Source organism: Lathyrus oleraceus, chromosome 6 (assembly GCF_024323335.1).
Source record: "Lathyrus oleraceus cultivar Zhongwan6 chromosome 6, CAAS_Psat_ZW6_1.0, whole genome shotgun sequence".
Classification (NCBI taxonomy): Eukaryota; Viridiplantae; Streptophyta; class Magnoliopsida; order Fabales; family Fabaceae; genus Lathyrus; species Lathyrus oleraceus.
Genome location: NC_066584.1, coordinates 363,823,036 through 363,843,788, shown reverse-complemented (window position 1 = coordinate 363,843,788; position 20,753 = coordinate 363,823,036). Strand labels below are relative to the sequence as shown.

Genomic DNA, 20,753 nt, shown 5'->3' with positions numbered 1-20,753 from the left:
TCCTTGTGCGTCATATCATGAAACAAGGTAGTCATAGCACGTTGATACGTGGCTCCGGCGTTCTTCAAACCGAAGGGCATCACTTGATAACAGAATGTTCCCCAAGGTGTGATGAATGTTGTCTTCTCCATATCTTCGGGTGCCATCTTGATTTGATTATATCCGGAAAATCCGTCCATAAACGAAAAGACTTTGAATTTAGTTGTATTGTCTACCAACATGTCAATGTGTGGTAGAGGGAAATCATCTTTAGGACTAGCTTTATTCAAATCTCTGTAATCAACACACATACAGACTTTTCCGTCCTTCTTAGGCACAAGCACAATATTGGCCACCCATTGAGGATATGTAGAAGTCACCAGAAACCCCGTATCAATTTGCTTTTGAACTTCCTCTTTGATCTTCACTGCCATATCTGGATGAGTTCTTCTGAGCTTCTGCTTCACAGGCACGCAGTCAGGCTTCAAAGGCAGGAAATGTTGCACAATATCTGTATCTAGACCCGGCATGTCTTCATATGACCAAGCGAAGATATCTGAATATTCTCGTAGCAAACTGATCAACCTCTTCTTGACAGACTCTTCAAGAAGTGCCCCAATTTTCACCATACGAACACAATCCTCAGACCCCAAGTTGACTGTTTCCAAATCTTCAAGGTGCGGCTGAATGATCTTCTTCTCGTGCTCAAGGAGACGGGTAATCTCATCAGGAATTTCCTCAACATCCTCTTCCTCTGCTTCAAATACAGGGAATTCAAAATTGGGAGATGGCGTTGGATCATTATGTTCAATGGGTTTTAGAATCAACCTGCATAATGATTTTGGTTAATGAAAAACTTTAGAATTTAAACAAGCAAATCATTATGCAGATGAAAAATGTTGCTTTTATTCTTGTTTTTATGGGTTTTTTGTGATCACTGATTTCATGCAAAAGCAAAAAGTGAAAACAAAAGGAAAAACAAATGTTTAACAATGCATTAATTGAATGAAATATCATTGTATTAAATGCTGCCAACAATGTCATCACTTCTCCTTTTGGCATGGGAGAAGGGTTTTGAACAAAGTGAACCATTACTCTGATCTATGGATGACCGTAGGAACATCTACAGCGACCCAATTATGGCAGACACCACCAGGTATGATGAAGTTGCTCAAATCCTCTGCATCCTCTTCCAAGATAGCAGCAGCCTCTTCAGTCTGATCAGCATGGATGAAACCTCCACTCTTGAACAAACCATGCTCGTTAAATGCCCCAGAGGAATAGCCAATGCCAGCCCGGGATTTATTGTCTTCAAGCTCAATCATCTTCCCTAAACCAGCGACTGCACCACATTCAATGGCCAGTTTCGCATCACGATAGGAAGCAAATGAAGGAGATTTCTTCTCAATTGGTTCATCAATAGATAAAGCTTGGAAAGGCGTTCCAACTTCATCCTCAGCATCAATATACGAGAAAGAAGACAAGTGGCTAACCAGGAGAGCCTTTTCTCCCCCTACCACAACCAGTTTCTTGTTCTTAACAAATTTCAGCTTCTGGTGTAGGGTGGATGTCACGGCGCCAACCTCGTGAATCCATGGTCTATCAAGGAGACAACTATATGATGGGTGGATATCCATAACCTGGAAGGTAACTTGGAAATCACTAGGTCCAATCTTGATTGGGAGATCAACTTCCCCAATCACAGTCTTACGCGACCCATCAAAAGCCTTCACAACGACACCACTCTGCCTCATGGGAGGCCCCTGATACGACAATCGAGAGAGTGTGGTCTTTGGCAATACATTAAGAGATGACCCAGTGTCAACTAGCACGTTGGACATGGCATCAGACTTGCAGTTCATAGAGATATGCAAAGCCATGTTGTGGTCTCTTCCCTCCTCAGGGAGATCAGCGTCACAGAAACTCAAAGTGTTGCAAGCAGTGATGTTTGCAACTATACTATCAAATTGTTCTATGGTGACATCATGATCAACATATGCCAGGTCCAAAACTTTCTGCAGAGCCTCCCTATGGGGTTCTGAATTCAGCAGTAAAGATAAAACGGAGATCTTGGACGGCGTTTGTAGAAGCTGGTCTACGACATTGTACTCACTCTTCTTGATGAGCCTCAGCATCTTATCACATTCTTCATTCACAATGCCACTCGGGCCAACAGAAGAAGCAGGAGTCTTTTGTACAGAGGAGGGTTTGGCAACAGCAAGTGCCGGATTCTGAACATTCACAGCAGTCCCAACCGGACGCTCAGCAGAATCAGAAGCAACGTGAGGCTTCGGGGGTGCAGAGAACACACGACCACTACGGGTCAACCCGCTCACATCAGCAATATTGGTAACAGAGGTTGAAGGCAACGACACTTCTTTCCCACCTTCCACAGCAACAGCACTGTAACGAAAGGGAATAGCTTTCTCAGAAGAATAAGGCACAAGGCCTGCAGGCTTGATTATCAGTGAAGGAGAGACCTTCGGCTTGCTACCATCATAACGGATGACAACAGGCTCGGGCAGCTTGAACACAGGAGAGATAACATTGACTTCTGGTTCATCTTCATCAACATTTCGATTCTGCAAAATCTCTATGGTTCCTTCATCTAACAACTCTTGAAGCTCTCTTCGCACTTGGCGGCAACCCAGTCTATTAACAGAGCAAATGCGGCATCTGTCATGGTCATGCTCCATATGACTGTACTCACACAGGAGACGATGCAACTCGACCAATGACTGTCGAATATGGCTGACATATTTGACTTTATACTTCCCAGGGCACCCCTGGACCATGTCCACTGATTTCCCATGCTCGGACAATGGGTTCTTTGTAACATTGGGGCCTGAGTCCTCGAAGCTCAGTATGCCGCATCGCATAAGGTCCTGAACCTTAGTCTTCAGCTGAAAGCAGTTTTCTACATCATGGCCCAGAGCGCCAGAATGATAGACACAGTGCAGATCAGGCTTATACCACCACTGAGGGTTGACCGGTATAGCCGGAGGATCTCTTGGAGTAATCAGCTTCCGCTCTATTAAAGAGGGATACAACTCTGCATAAGACATGGGAATCGGATCGAAACTGATCTTCTTCCTATCATAGTTCATATTAGCTTGATTACTGGTGCTACCACGAGGCTGGTAAGCCTGTTGCTGTGGACGCTGTTGTTGTTGACGATACTGTTGAGAAGATTGTTGCTGATTGTGTTGCTGCTGATGATATTGCTGATGTTGCTGATGCTGATAATTGTCCCGGAAAACAGGTGCTACACTAGCCACCTGGTGCTGATGACGCACTGGCTTCCTCTTATCAGAGGGTCTTTTGGATTTAGCATGAGACTGCACAGCATCTGCCTCCCCATCTTTCTTCTTAAACGCCCCATACCGTTTAGAAGAGCCTTCATCTTTAGCCAACCGTCCTTCACGGACACCTTCCTCCAGACGCATCCCCATGTTCACCATCTCGGTGAAATCAGAGGGAGCACTAGCTACCATCCGCTCATAATAGAATGAGCTAAGCGTCTTCAAGAAGATCTTAGTCATTTCCTTCTCTTCCAGCGGAGGAGTAATCTGAGCTGCTAACTCTCGCCACCTCTGGGCGTACTCCTTAAATGTCTCTTTATCCTTCTGGGACATGGCCCTGAGTTGATCACGGTCAGGCGCCATATCAACATTATATTTATACTGCTTGACGAAGGCTTCGCCAAGACGTTGAAGGATCGGATGTTTGCGCTATCCAGGCTCATATACCAGCGAAGAGCCGCACCGGACAAACTATCCTGAAAATAATGGATCAGAAGTTGATCATTATCTGTTTGCGTAGACATTTTCCTGGCATACATGACCAGGTGAGCAAGAGGGCAGGTGTTCCCTTTATACTTTTCAAAGTCAGAGACTTTGAACTTGACTGGAATTTTAACACCGGGAACAAGGCAAAGTTCAGTAGCAGACTTGCCAAACAGATCTTTCCCTCTGAGAGTCTTCAATTCCTTTCGCAGCTCAAGGAACTGATCATTCATTGCTTCCATCTTCTCATTAACATCTGGGCCCTCAGACGGCTCAGAATGATAGATGGTGTCGTCTACCCTGGGAATGGTATGCACGACAGGAGGAGCAGCAGCAAGGACCGGGCTAGATGCCGGCATAGAAGCAAAAGTTGGAGCAGGAATATCAGGCATGAAACCCGGAGGCATACCCCACGGAAACCCGGCTGGCATGGCATGTGGCACAAAGTGAGCACTGGCAGCTGGCACAGTCGGAGCAACGACTTCAGATATAACCGTCCTCTGAGGAGGAGTTGTAGGAGGCGGAGAAGGTTGATTCTGAGCAGACAGAAACTGCTCCATCAGAGCACTCAGACGAGCGACCTCTTTCTTCAGTTCTCTGTTCTCTTGTTCAAGTTGATCCATCACTCTAGTAGAATTGGCTCTGGTAAAGTACCGGTGAGTCAGCTTGTCTTCAAAATAAATGAAGAACACAGAGTTAGGCCACAGACAAGAAGACCAGGAACAAGATACCTGCTTATGCAAAAATGATGCATGTAATGCTTGTGCATATGCTTTGTTTTTATTTCAAGGAACTTTTAGGGTTCTATTTGCAAATTTTTGAAATTTAAAGCATTTAATATCATATGGAAAATGTCTCATCAAATATATTTGGAACAAAGAAGTACAACATTTGATTATTACAAGGGAAAAGGAAAATAAACATCCTATGGATCCCTAGAAGCTCGGGATGCTGGAAGACGAGATACACAAAGCTTCTTGATCTCTCTCTCATAGGCTGCTTCCATATCCGCTTTCTCCTTTGCAAGTCGATCATACTTCCTCTTCCAGAATTTGGAATACTGAGGAAGCAGAGAAGTCCAAGTATCATTCGGGTCATCGATCACCTGATGCTCGAGAAACTCAATCAGAGCGTCCTTCTCCTTCAGCTGTTGAAGCAACTCTTCCCTTTCACGGATCCAGGCACGTGAAAGGTCTTCTTCTCTCAACTCCTCTACATCTTGGTCGGGGAGGGTTGAAGGCCCAGCCACATCCAATGGTGTAGGTCTCGGATGATCATACGGCATAAGGTACTCAAAAGCTCTCTGTCTGACCCAAGAGGTATACGGCTCCAAAGCGATACAAATCTTCGGACCCAACTCATTCCTACCCTTCTTATGAATATTGCGCCAAGCGCGGACAAATCTGGCTTTCAGGCCTCGGGGATCTTTACCCTCCTGAAAGAACACACCTTCTAACAGAATGTTATGAGGTTTATCCTTTAGGGGGAACCCAAGCTGATGACGTGCTAGAATAGGATTGTAGTTGATCCCACCACATGTACCAAGAAGAGGCACATTAGGGAATTCACCACAATAATCGATGATCTGAACTGTATCATACACGCGATCATACCAAGAGATATCATCATTAGTGAGAGACATGAGTCTCTGAGACCACCGTAGACATCCTTTGTTCTCCTTGAAAGCAACCGTCTGCGGCAAGTGCGAAATAAACCACTTGTACAGCAGAGGCAAACAACACACAATAACTCCTCCACCCTTTGCATTCCTCAGATGCAAAGAGACATAGGCATCACCCAACAGAGTCGGAACGGGATTAAGAACTGAGAAGATCCTAATGGCGTTCACATCCACAAATTTGTCGATGTTGGGGAACAATACCAAACCATAGATGAGCAGCACAAATAAAGCCTCAAAGGCATCCTCACTCATGGCCTTCCCATAAACGGTAGCTTGAGCAATGAGGAAATCGGAAGGAAGACCCTGAATTCCACCTTTGGTCGTCAGATTAGCTTTAATCAAAGCTTCATCTATGTGCAACAAGTCTGCAATTTCTCGAGCAGTCGGAATACTCTCCAAGCCACTGAACGGCACCTGATCCAGAATTGGGATCCCAATAAGATGAGCATACTCCTCAAGCGTAGGCAACAGCTGGAAGTCCGGAAAAGAGAAGCAGTGATACAGAGGATCATAAAACTGAGCCAGAGTACTCATCAGTCCCTCATCAACCTGAGTAGTCAACAGAGGCAGAAGCTTCCCATAGCGAGCTTTGAAACCCAAGGGATCTAATACATAGGATGTCAGATTCCTTAACTCTTTCACATCAGGCTGTCTAAAGCTATACTTCTTTGTATGCCTTTTCGGTCTTTCCATGTCTGAAAATTTTGCAAATAAACCCTTTAAGTTCCTTGAAATTTTTTCTTTTTCTGATGACATGAATGCGGATGAATGCATGAATGTATGAATGCAACAATCACACTCAAGGATCAAGCAAGGCACACCAGACAAAGGTCATGGGAAAGCTCATTGTATCCCTAATATCAATCATCCATTTTGGTGGATTATGGTTTTCACCTTATCGACACCCAAGTTCCATTGATATTAACGGTACATGAACCGGCTCAATCATCCTTAATATCAATCATCCATTTTGGTGGATTATGGTTTACACCTTATCGACACCCAAGTTCCATTGATATTAAGGATGTGTGAACGACTCAACCATGAATCACGGGTTTGCTGAGAGTCACGAGCATGGAGTCCTGGTTAAGAACCACCCAAAGCGAGTGTACTAGGGTTTAAACCTGCCGAACATGTTCTACCAGAGGTTCCCATAATCATCGTCTCATCTTTCGGATATTATCGGAGGAACGAATACTCGTATTCCAAAAATATTCTCAAGAGAGACTCTTATGAGTGTAGTATCGCGTAACAATCGTATCAGATCTGACATCTGAACAACCTCCGCACTACGTCCTAAAAATAGGCCAAGATGGGCTTGGTAAACTAAGGTCCTTGGCTTCTAAGGCACATGATTGAAAGAATAATGCCTAACCACAAATGACTTGTGTGACATTATTAATCCAACATGACCTCCACCAAGTGAATGGACTCGCAAGTCAACTGGCTAAGGAATACTCCACACCAGTCAACAAGACTACGCCATTCTCCTATCCTAGAGTGCACTCGAGTTCGGGTATAGAACTCATCTCACAGAGATCACCAAAGCAAACATCAATTGTATATCAAGCAATTCAAACATTACAATCAATACAGTAATCCCAAATTGTACAAAAATATGTCATATAACAAATAACAGTATCATACAACAAGGGTGAAAAGTAGGCAAAACCAACAGGGAAGGTCTAATGTTTTCCCCAGCAGAGTCGCCACTTTTCTGTAGCGGTGTATTCGTCACTTTATGATTTATTGACTAAATCAAAAGCAAAGCATACAAAGAATCGAGTCGCCACCGCACTTTTATTTATCCAAAGGATTGGCTAAAAAGCGAACAAAAGCCTAAGAAGTTTTACACATAGAAAACTAATAAAAAGATCAGAGAGTCTGGGTAAGGGGTTAATTACGCAATGGGAAGGTGTTAGGCACCCAAAACGTCCTAGGTACTCCTAGGGAGCCCTTTTCACACTTGTTGTATAAAAAGTTCATTTGTTTATGACATATTGTGCAAACATGATTGGGAAGATGAGAAAAGAATATACAAGTTAGTTATTTTTGTGTTTGAACGGATGAACCCGTTGCCTACGTACCTTCCATGAAAGGTAAGGATCAAAACGCCGTAGTTCGGCTAAAAGATTTCCAAAATATGAGTGGGTTCATTTTAAAACAAAAGCCCTAAGGTCTTTCGTTATCCACGGGAGAAAACTCAACCTTATACAAACAACAAGTCCACCATGTGAGAAAAGCTTCGACGTACTAGAGGGGTTAACCCTGTTTTCAGTACGGAAGTCTTACAGTTCGATCACTAAGGACAAAAGGTGAGGTTAACATCAACCAACTAGGATAAATCAAACCTATGGCTAATGTATGAAAACTTGAATGGGAAGTGGGCTTGGGCCACAAAACAATTGAATGAGTGAGATTAATTGATTTGAGTATTCATGAAAAGTATGGTCAAAGTATGATTAGAATTGATTCAGAAGAAATGTTATGAAAATTGGAGTTTGAAAATCATAGGCTTAGGGCCTAAGTTTCTAATTTGAAAAGAGATGAAAACGTTTGCACAATATTTGTCAAAGTTTTTGAATTAACATGTGAAAAGAGGGTTTTGAAAACACACACAAATATGGAAGGGTGAGGAAGTGTAAAACTTCTCAGATGTTCACCTCTTGAAATCATATGGAAGATGATTCAAGTGTGTCCTTTGGAATGAGGCAACAATGCAAGTAAGCAAAACAAATGATATCGGATGCCAATTGCTGGACTTATACCAATCTCACAAACAAAGGTGGATACCGGATACCAATCAATGGATTTACACCAGTCTCCTAAAACAAACAAGGATATCAGATGCCAATAAATGGACTTATACCAATCTCCTAAAGCAAAACAAAACATGGATATCAGATGCCAATAAATGGACTTATTCCAATCTCCCAAAACAAAACAAAACATGGATGTCAGATGCCAATCTATCTGGGCTTACTCTAATCTCCAAAGGATGATCATAGGAAAACAAATGCCAACAACATGGACTTACAATTGAATCCTCACATACAACAAACAAACAAAAGCACTAAGCAAAGAGGACATAAGTGGCCAATGAAATGGTCTTACACTCAATCCCTTCCAAATCATAGGAACAATGGCCAATGAATGGACTTACAGTTGATTCCTCAATGGACAAACAAAGATGTGTCACAAAGATATGAAATGATGATCATGCAATAATGAACAATTAATGATGATAAATGCACTAAGGCAAACAAGCAAACATGTACAGATGAACCAATAAGCAATCAATGATTCAGTTAGCACACACTATATACAAGCAATTAGGCTCAAGCAAGGGTTAGACTTTAAAGTCAACTGGAATGGGGTAAGTTGTGCTCTTAACCTTAACATTGAGAGTTAAGGTGAAGCAGATGAAAGGATATGAGGGGTGTGCCTCATGGCTTCTATCTCTGGTCAGAGAGAGCATTGAATATCAGAAGGTGTGGGAGTTCAGAAAGTTGGAACTCTCTCCACAAGAAAATGACTCTATAGATCTTGAGTTAAGATCCACAATGCATCAACATGTAATGTGAGCAAAGGGATGACACACTGAATAGTAGGAGATGGACTACACATCTCTTTTATCTACCAATTGCCTTATCAAAAGGACTTTTCCTGCTTGGGGACAAAGATAAACAATCACAAACATTGCCTCTTAAGGAGGACTTCAGACAGGTGCCTGACCAAATAACAGGCCAGGTCTTTCAGACTACATGAAGAAGAGAAATTATACCTAATTGGTTAAGCAACCAAGCAAAAGCAAGTCCAAAATGAACTTAATCAACTAATGTACCTGAAAACAATCCAACTCAATCAGTATACAATTCAAAAAAGTCAAACAGATAATCCAACAGTCAACAGACAATGCACAATCAAACAAGTAAGACCACAATGTGCAAGGCACAAGCTCAACTCAAATGAGCTAAGAGCATCCTATAAAACAAGTCAAATTAGCCAATATCAATCAAATAAACCAACTCAAGCAATGTGAATTAATCTCCTTATGGCCATGTACTTCTTAACCTGAAAACAAACTCAAACATGAGAAGCAAACCACTAGGACAAGGCCTAGGGTCAACGAAGGAGAAATAAGCCAAAACAGAACATGAAAATTGACAAGAATCAAGCTTAATCAAATTAGAACATCATCCAAAAGGTCTCATGTCAATATCATCAACCAATTTCATTTCATAAAGCAATCATGCCAAGGTATGCAAGTTGAAAACTCATTGAAGCAACAGAATGAACAAAGGCATATTAATTCCAAAATCGCTCAAAAAATCTCAAGAAAAATCATGGCTAAACAGGACACATCAAATGATCATCACACCAAAAATCATGGCATTTGGACAAGTGTAAGCATGGCAATCAAATTCCATAAGGCAATGTAAGCACAAACAAGCTCAAAGGAGGCACAAATTGATACATCAACTTAAGGCAATCCTAAAACAGAGATGACAAATGATAAATGACTCAAACCAAAGCCAATACAAACTTCAATGTGTCTAGAAAACATGTGCAAAATTTCAAGTTCATATGATCAAGCCTAAGCATTTCACAAATCATGGAAGTTCAACACTCTTCAAAAGTTCAAATATGGTCAACCAGCAAGGAAAATCCAAAACAAATCATAAATGAATCCAAAAATTCCACAAATATTCATGATCAATCCTAACATCCAGATGTAGCATCATGCAAAAATTCACATTATTTGGCATTTAATTGGCATGGTAAATAAAATCAGCAAATCAAGCAAGCCAAGATGTGACACACATTGTCACACCTACATTAAACAGATCATATCTCAACAACCAGAAATGAGAAAAATGCAAACTATATACCACAATGACCATTAGGATGTCTAGTTTAAGCATGTCAATTTTCACATTCATTGGATCAACCATCATCATTTCACAAAGAAAATGGCAAGCAAGGTGCAAGATAGCATATGCATGAACAATCCCTAGGCAAATTTAAAATCCAACCGAGCACAAATTCTGGAAAAATAACCATAAAAAAGTAGACATCATAAGGAGCAATGTTCAAAAAATCTCACATCAATTGGATCAATATTCATTGAGTTATGATTTTTTAAATGAAAAGAAAAATTAAAAAATGAATGTTGAAGCATGAATATGAATGGATGGAGCATGTGAAATAATTCAGCAAGGCAAATAGAAAATGAGCAAGCCAAGGATCGAACCATGCTGACATTTGAATTGAAACGCGCGCGCTACCAAAACACGGTCGTTTAGACCAAACCCTAGCGTAATATGCATGCATGCACAGGCCAAATCCGCAGGTAAAGTGGACGAACTCGTAGGAAAAAACGCAGGTAACGCTATGAAGGTTATGGAAGAATCCGCAGGTAATTTCCAGCAACATGAACATGATGAAGATCTTCATGATGTTCATCCTCAATTTCCAGAAAATTTCAAAGTCTCCAGAAATGTAAATCAAGCAATGCATCATGTATATCTAACATCCAGCATCAAGAATCAACAATTATTTCGTCCAAAATCAACATAACATGCATGAATCGAGCAAAACAAAAATCAACATCCAAACTTAAATCGATCGGTTCTCGCTCATTTCAGCACAGTTTAACACGATTCAAAGCTCAATCAACTCAGCAATCAAGGATCTATAACACTAGCACAATAAAAAGCAAGATTATGAAAATTAATTTGTGACCTCTTGTAGCAACAGAAGCGGATTCAGCTGGAATTAGGCCTTGTGATGCTTGGAGAATCTTCTACAATGCTTATGAAGATGTTTAGAAGGAAGATCGAAGCTCAGCTATGCACGATTCCACAGTTTCAAGACTTCACCATTGTTGATGTTCTTGCTTTGAGGAGCTTTAATTTGCACGAATTTCAGTTGAATCTTGCTTGAACAATGATCAGTGATGATGCTAGATGATGAACTGAACAAGGATTACGCAAATGCTTTGAAGAAAATGAGAGAAAAATTGAGAAAAGTTTGAGAGAAAAATTTGAGAGAAAAATTCTAGATCTGAGTTTGTGAAGTGTGGTTAGTGTTTTCTGTTAGGGTTTCACTATATATACTCCTAATTAACCAAACTCTAAACATGTTTAACCAATGCTAATGCAAATTAAGGGAATTGGAGGTGTTTTGACAAATTGGCATTTTTCACCCTTGCATGAAAATGGTGCATGAACAGTGCACGTGGCTGCATGATTTTCACTTAAAAACACATTTTAAAACCATTGGCAATTGTAAAATATTCAAATGAATTACCAATTTTAATTTGTGAAAATTCCCTCCAAAAATCCAAAATTTTGCAAATGTTCATGAAATGAGAAATGATGCAATGTAATGCAAGATTTGGATAGTAGAATTCAAGAGAGGAACTTAGCAAAAAGAACCACTTGAATTGGACATTTGGTTGAGAAGTTATGCACTTTTGAAGTTCCATCCACACTTGGCCATGTTTTAATCATAATTCTTCAACTACAAATGAGAAATTCATGTTCTTGGACTTTTTGGAAAGGTGAGAGCAATATCTTCAACTTTCATGTTGGACAAAATTTCATTTGAAGCTTTCTTGATGATGTAAACTTGAGGAGAAAACCTTTCCATTTTTGGCAATTTGTAATTACAGGTCACTTACTATTTTTGGAAACTTTTCATCTGCCCTCAAATTCTTCATTGTTGATGTTTGAAATGTTAAATGAGACTTGTATGGACATGAATGAGGCCTCTCTAACCATCTCCCACCTTCAAATCCATGATTGAATGCACAGTTGACTTGTGTTGACTTTTCTAGGGTTTCAGTTGACTTGATTATGCTCAGATGAAATTCAAGTCCCTACCACTTGAGATCTTGATTCAAAATGAAGCCACAACTCATATGAACTTTTGTGAATGATCATGGTGCCTAAATTCTTCAGAATGGCCACCATCTATAGCTCAATGAATGCCTTTGACTGGCTTGACCTAATGTTGCTTCATCTGCAAGTAACAAGGTTAGATGACAATATTTTTGTACTTTTGGTTAGTAAACAAATGAAAAGCAATGATATACAAATGCAAAACATGCTTGGTGATCAAAAATCACTCTCAAAAGATAGCCCACCCACAGGGAAGGAGGCAAGGTGCACAAGGATCCTTGAGGCGATGATATGATATGATATGATGCCATGAGGGATCTTAGGGACAAAATTGGGGTCTTACAGTATGCTTTTGGGTCTACGCGTCAATGGTAGAGCCGTCGTAGGACCATCCGAGATTAGTGCAAGTGCATGGACCACGTTTTTGGGCCGTTAACCTCCAGAAAATCACATTAAAGGTAGACGTGTTCGTATCTCTTGGTTAAAACAAATACTAGAAGAAACTCAAATATCTGAAAATACCTCCCATGAAGAACTTATTATATACATAAGAATTTATATTATATTGTGCATCTCCCTAACTTTATTCCCTGATAAATTGGCAAAAGATGTACATAGTATGTGGATACCATTTGTTCAGGATTTGCGTCAGTATGGTGAATATAGTTGGGGATCAACTGTGTTAGCATATCTATATAGGGAAATATGAAAAGCAGTTGACGTTGATGTTGATGGTATGGGGGGGGTGTTATTCTGCTACGAACATGGGGATTTACACGATTCCCATTTATAGCACCAATTACTTCTGCAGTTCCAAGTCATCCATATACATCAATGTAAATCTTAATATTTCCATGCAAATCCATTGTTTTACATTTGTGTTCTCTGTGTCATATAATATGTTAATCTTTCAATATAATATTGCTCTACTTTTTAGATGGGCTTCGACCAACAAGAAAAAAAATTGCTCTAGAAATCCTCGTCATTACCTTGATGGGTATCGTGTCATGTTCAAGCACATGTCGTCAACAAACGTAATTTTGGTTTGATTAGTTTTTTTATTACATGTCACTCAAACAATAAATGGTAAACCTACGTATTTTTTTAATACAATCACAGTTTATATGGAGGCCATATCTTGGATACCCCCCCTTGGAGAATGATGATCATTTGATTTGGAGCGCAACAACACCAATCTTGTGCTTTTGAATCGTTGGAATGCATCAATCAGATAGGGTAAAATTACAATTTGGGTATTATCAAGACATACCCAATCCACCTAAATGCCTACAAGAAGAACATACCATGACTATGCAAGAGTCATGGAATTATAGTTACACAACATTGAGTAGAAACGAACAACAACTTTGGGAAAATAGACACCGGCTGTGTTTAACTGGGGTAACGTTTCAGGGAGAAATGAAGCCAACCGAAGAATATATTAATTGGCTACGACATCTTCCATTACAATACGCGTCAATTGAGCAACTACTTATTGACCCCCGTCAGCATTGTTACACATCACAAATGTCGACTGCACCGCGACCACAATTAATAAACCCCCGAACAAAAATCCCTCCCAACCAACATTATACACAAACTTCAACTTCCCCCCAACATGAACCACAAAGTCAATATACACAACCCTACCAACAACAAACACAAAACACCCAATACCATCAACCAAACTACCAAACCCAAACACAACATACTTCATACCAACAACCAAACTTCCACACACTAACACAACAAACACCTACTAACTACCCATACCAAACACCACAAAAACCCAATACACTACACTTCTCAAACCCAACAACAACCATACCTACGCCCCCCACATAACTACACACCCATCCCACCACCTAACTTTGATTACTCTACTACACATCAACAATCAACAACCACCGATGTGAACGATTATTACATCGCAACCATAGAACCTTCAAACCCAAACCCAACCTCATTCACACAAATATTAAATAACTTTTCTCCTAGTATGGATTTTGAGAATTTTGAGGCATTCGAAATTTTCGTGAGCAACCACCCATTCTTCAGACCACTATTAATCCGTCCACAACTACTGCCCCTACTATACCTACCTCAACACAACCATTAGGTCGTGGTCACCACGTTCGAGTACGTGTAAGATGTGGAACTGGTAGTCATTTCGTCGATGAAGATCCCAATCAACGTCACAATTAATTTCTTTTTTATCTATTTTTCTTTGTAATTATAGTTAAAAAATATTAAGAAAGTAAACATTGTAATTATCGTTTTTAATTAATATTATATGAAATTATATTTTTTATTTAATTTTTAAAATTTACTAAAATTAATATGTAATCATCTATTAATAAATTTATTGTAAGTATCATTAATTTTTCATTTTTATTAAAAATATTATGTAACAATTAATTTAATTTGTTAAAAAAAATTTAAAGTTTTCTTTCTTAAAATTAATTTTGAAATATTATGTAATATTAAATATTTATAACAAATATTACAAAATTTTTTTATATAATTTCGAAAAATTAATTAATTAATTATTATAAATAACAAATTTTAATTAGTATTTTATATTTATTACAAATATTATATAAAAAGTAATATAACTAATTAATATTAAATAATTATGAAAAATATTATATATCAAAGTATTTATTTATTTATTTTTAAAAATATTTTATTTTTTTATTAAATATAATATTTTAATTAATTTTTAATATTAAATAATTATTTTAATCATTTTAAATTAAATCTGAAATTAAAAAACAAAAACAAAATAAAGTAATACACATTTCATCCCAGATGGCGCACCCCAACTGGACCTCTTGGGGCGTCCGCTATCTTGGATGGAGTATGATAACGCGAAAATGAATCATATATTTGCCTTGATTTACACTCAAAGATCGTACCACTTTCATTTATATTCCGATTATTCCGCAAGTATTCGAGTTATTTTTGTAGGTATTTCAATCTCCATGCATAAATGAGCAAAGTGTAGAAAAGGAAGAAAAAGAAGAAGAAAAAGAAGAAGAAAAGGAAGAGAAAGTAGCAGAAAACCAGAACACAAAAATTGTTGATGTGACGACTGTCACAAGGCGTATGACGACCGGCACGCCCAGCCTGTGACGACCGTCACAGGCCCATGACGAACGTCACACGGCCAGAATCAACGCCTTGAAGCAGTCAACAGAAGCAACCAAAACGTGCCTAAATTCCAGGAACATAACCACTTTCCCGTGGATTCCTCACTCAACCGAGTCATCCTTGTTTTTCTCAACTGCCATGACTTACCAGGAGATATAAAAAGGACAGAGGTTGGAAAAGAGGGGACGCGAAATTTCTCTCTCTGTAATTTATTTTTCTACAACATTCTTAGCTTTCTAGTATTATTTTCCTTCAGCAACACTGTTTCCCTTACCGCAATTCAGTTACCATTCCGTTTACAGTTTCTGTTTTTCCCTTTCCCTTTCCATTTTTCAGTTAGCCAAAGTAGTAGTTTCCTACACTGGGGAACTACTACAATCTATTTAATTTAGTTTAAGCAATTGTTTCGAAGAAGCAGAATGCTATCGACTTGTGGAGGACTGCTCAAGTACTTCAAGATTCGACGTACTCTGTTAATCCAATTGCCAGGTTTTTATTCAATTATTATTATTATTATTGCTCTGTTATTATTATAATTATGTTTGTTGCACTGTTAATCTGTTTATGCTCATCTGTGTTTGCGTTATTTAACATGTCCGGCTAAACTACCGGTATTGGTGTGTAACAATTTAATTAGACGGGATTTAATAATAATCGGTGAAAAACTTCTTATCTCAAACAATCTTTTCGGTTGTGGTTTTTAATTTAAATTTAATTAACTTTTGTCACAAAAGTGAGAAGCTATTTAATACGATTTTGCCACGAGAGTGGGAAATTAACTAAGGTGAGAACCGACAATCGAGAGAGCGTGAGGGTCGAACTGGATAGTAAAAACTAGGCATTGATTTTAAAAACAGCGAGAGCACTTTAAAAGAAATTAGAACTTATTGATTTTCAAAAAGTATTTTTAACTTCAAGTGGGATAGCGAGAGCGTACATTCTGACTTAAAGGTATAGGCCGAATCAACAATCACGAGAGTGTGAGATAAAACCTTTTAAATAAGTATTTTCTACTGAAAGATATTTGGTATTTAAATTATACACCAATGACTTATCGAATCCCTGACGATTAATGTGTTGCATACTGATATCCTCCTATTAATACTCTCTTAAGACTTAACTTCCCTTAGATTTAATTTTCTTCAACCAATCTTCTAAAAAATCATTCCCTTAGCTAAACATAGTAACGTCAGTAACATTAGTTTGACCATCGGTCCATGTGGGTTCGATATCTTTTAAAACTAAAACGACTGGACTGTGCACTTGCAGTCAAGTACCCGATTGACTATATTCTATATACAGTGACGAGACGTATCAAGTTTTTGGCGCCGTTGTCGGGGATCTGATTTAGTCAAATAGTGCGATTCTTTCGTTGCACGGTATAGACTAAGGTAAAAATAAAAACTAATCTCCTTTCCCTTATTTCCCCCAATTGTATGCCAAGTACTCGCTCACAAGGCGATAACTTAGCACCGCCAATCGCTGAATTAGAGTGTTTCTTATATATAAGATGCTGAATACTAGAGTACCAACAAAGGTACGATATTCCTGATATCTTCTTTCCTACTGCTAAACCAGAATAAAAACCAACCATGGCTGAAGAAGGACCACATAATCGTGCTCTTAAATTCTACGCTACCCCGTCCCAACAAGAACCTCACAACAGCATTGTTGCCCCTGCTATCAATCGAAACGATTTCGAGCTGAAACCCTCATTATTATCAGTCGTCCAACAACATCAATTTGCTGGAAATCCTACAGACGACCCTAATGAACATTTGACCAAGTTTGTGTAGTACGCAGACACTATAAAGGCGAATGGTGTATCTCAAGATGTGATAAGACTACGCCTCTTTCCTTTCTCACTAAGAGACAAAGCTTGGGCTTGGTTGCAATCCTTGCCATCCAACTCCGTTACAACATGGGAAGAACTGAAGAACATTTTCTTATCCCGATATTTTCCGCCGAGCAAAACTGCTATGCTGAGAGCTCAAATCAACGGATTTCGACAAAAAGATGTAGAATCTCTCTACGACGCGTGGGAGAGATACAAAGACATGATGAGGATATGTCCACATCACGGTCTCGAAGACTGGGTGATCATTCACACATTTTACAATGGGCTTTTGTATAACACAAGACTGACAGTAGACGCTGCTGCAGGCGGTGCACTTATGGACAAGCCATACAACGAAGCATATCAACTCATTGAAAACATGGCCCAAAATCATTGCCAATGGGGAGGTGAAAGAACTCCAATAGAAAATTCCCAAACAAAGAGTGGAATGTACGAAATCAGTAGCATTGACCATGTCCATGCCAAGGTAGATGCCCTTGTTCAAAAGTTAGATAACTTGACCATACCACTCGCAACCACCGTGGCTGCCGTGACTCTAAATTGTGAGTTATGTGGAAACCCTGGACACACTGCACCATAATGTCAGATATTAGCAGGAGTCCCAACCGATTAAGTGAATTACGCACAAGGAAATCCTTATTCGAATACCTACAACCCAGGTTGGAAAAACCATTCTAATTTTTCGTATAAGAATAACAACGTCCTGTACGCACCTGGCCAAGCACCAGCTGTTCCGCCTGGATATCAAAAGCCAAGTAATAATGCTCCTAACATGCCTAGGAAGTCAAACCTAGAACTAATGATGGAAAGCATCATAGCTACCCAAGCTCAGACAAACAAAGACTTCTTGAACCAAAACATACATACTATCGAGCAACTTAAACAACTAGCGAGCAAAGTAGACGCCTTAGCCACCCACAATAAAATGCTTGAAACACAGATTTCACAAGTGGCTCAACAACAAGAATCTACAGTCGCTCCCGCTGGAACATTTCCTGGACAGCCGTAACCTAATCCAAAAGGACATGTAAATGTCGTTATACTGAGGAGTGGAAAAGAAATAGACGGACCCATAGATCCAAGACTCCAAAACCCTGCAATGTACCAAAAACCAGACAAAACCACAACTGAGCAGGTAAGTGAACCGAAGGAAATGGAATATAGTACCCGAGAGGCCGAAGAGAAAGAAAAACCTTATGTGCCTCCACCACCTTATAAACCACCCATTCCGTATCCTCAAAGACTCGCAAGTTCTAAAACTGCAGGGCAATTTAGGAAATTTATTGAACTTCTGAAGCAACTAAACATTAAAATTCCCTTTACAGAAGCCATCATACAGATGCCTGTCGCAACCTGAAAAAAGGGAATGCGAAAAAACAACCGGAGAAAAAAGAAAAGACAGAAGAGTCTCCACCGTGCGTTATTTATCCCAAAGGAGGGAAAGGAAACGCTCGAAGTAAACCTGGAAAAAAGGAAAGGAAAAGACAAGGTCTCGCAACCAAATCTTGGGTTCGGGAGCCGATTATGCGAAGGGAAGGTATTAGCACCCCTACGCATCCGTAGTACTCTATGGGATCCACTCTTGTTGTTCTTGTCTAAAGGGGGTGGGTTTATCTAATGTACTATTTACTAAAATAGGGGTCAAAAGAAAATGACTCGCACGGATGTCGCATCCATTGCATACGTATCTCATCTGAATATGAGAATCAGAGTCTTCGTAGCTCGGCTACCTATGGGTTAAAGAGAAGTGTGCTCGCTAAGACATCGCGTCTTATGCCTACGTATCTCATCTGGAATGAGAATCAGAGCAAGCCGTAGTTCGGCTAACTACGGGTTAAGGGTTGTATTTTTTAGGTGAACGACGTTACTACGCAATCTACCGGATGCTCGACCTTTGGAGACTTACTCGCCTGTAGTAGAAGGAGTTAACATGTTCTTAGGAGAAGAAAAACCAATGAGTTTGTTTGTGTTTTTAGGAATGCTCATGCAAAAAGGAAGTCCTAAACGAAGGAACAGTGCTACCTTAATTGACATGCAAACGAGAGACTATACGAAGCCTAGCAACCCTATGGGGAGACGATCACACCATACAAAACAAACATGCATAAAGTAAACAACCAACAAAGGGGCTCAAACTACATGGGTAGGGCTTTAGTCAAGAGGGGTCATATCAACCTTAACAAACAAGCCATGGAAAGGTAATCAAATGGGCTCTTAACCACTAACACTGAACGTCAAGGTGAGTGGATCAGAAGGGTAATGAGGATAAGACCTCATAGCTCTTAACCCTGGACAGGGTGAGCTCATGACAAAAAGTGGGGATTCAGAAAGGTGGAACCCTCTCCACTGACCGACCGGACAAAAGATCTTGGGCTTTGGTTCTGAAGTATTGACACGTAGTGCGAGCATAAAGAACGACACACTGAATAACGGGGGATTGACTACTAATCCCTTTTATCCGTCAATTGCCTATTCGGAGAGGTCTTTAGCACTGATGCCTCTTCTCGGAGGTCTTTGGGCACAAAAGTAAATAAACAAAAGAAGACATTGCCTCCTATTGAGGTCTTCTAGCTAAGAAAGCGGTAAAATGCGGGAAAGATAAAGGGATCGAGAGATCTACCCCGCGGATAAAGATCTGAAGTAACGACAACTAAAGGAACGAGAAACCCAAAGATCTGTCAAGCTAGCACCATCAAGGAAAACAAGTCAGCAAAGCAATCAGAATAAATCTCCAAATGGTATCCCACAAATAAAGTGGAATACCAAGCAAGCTATCTCTTCAGGAGTCATGTGAGCCCTCACAAAAACTCAACAAACAGGTTAGAGAAACAAGATAGGGTGCAATCAAGAGTTGCACCAAACAGAAGAATCATAGCAACAACAGTGTCAGGTGAACAGCGCACGGATGCAATAGAAAGCATGTCAACGAACACAACACAAATTGGAGAGCAAACATAAAAAAAGCTACTGTCGCGATCGCTACTGCTTCGCCTAGCGAAGGCTTAGCGAAGCTTCGCTGCAGGCTCGCCTAGCGATGCGGCTAGCGAATCCCTGCGGGTTCTGGATTTTCCATGGATAACAGTACGATTTCAGAGACTAAGTGGTCAAACATTCAAGGCATTGTTCTACACACTCATGCATATCTAAACCCACAGGCAAAACCTAACTATACCCACTCTCCTGGATTCAACCATAATTCCTCACACATTCGAAAATTTCAAATTGAAAACATAAAGTAAAGGAAATAGGGCAAACCTGACTGGAGAGATCGAAAGAAATTGAATTGCACTGTTGGTTTGCAGAACAATCTTAGGGTTTATATGAGAGGGAATTGGTTCTTTGCAGATGAGTTCCCTTCAGTCTCTGGAGGCTGCTCTGAATCCTGTTAGCTT

The 20,753-nt window shown here is 39.8% G+C and overlaps 1 non-coding gene across 1 annotated transcript; it reads right to left on the bottom strand.

Annotated features, from left to right (window-relative positions):
- Positions 1-17,482: 17,482 nt before the first annotated feature.
- Positions 17,483-17,589, bottom strand: LOC127099899 (small nucleolar RNA R71). The gene has a single exon (XR_007794361.1). It is a non-coding gene; the product is annotated as a small nucleolar RNA R71 (small nucleolar RNA).
- Between the last annotated feature and the right edge of the window lie 3,164 nt (positions 17,590-20,753).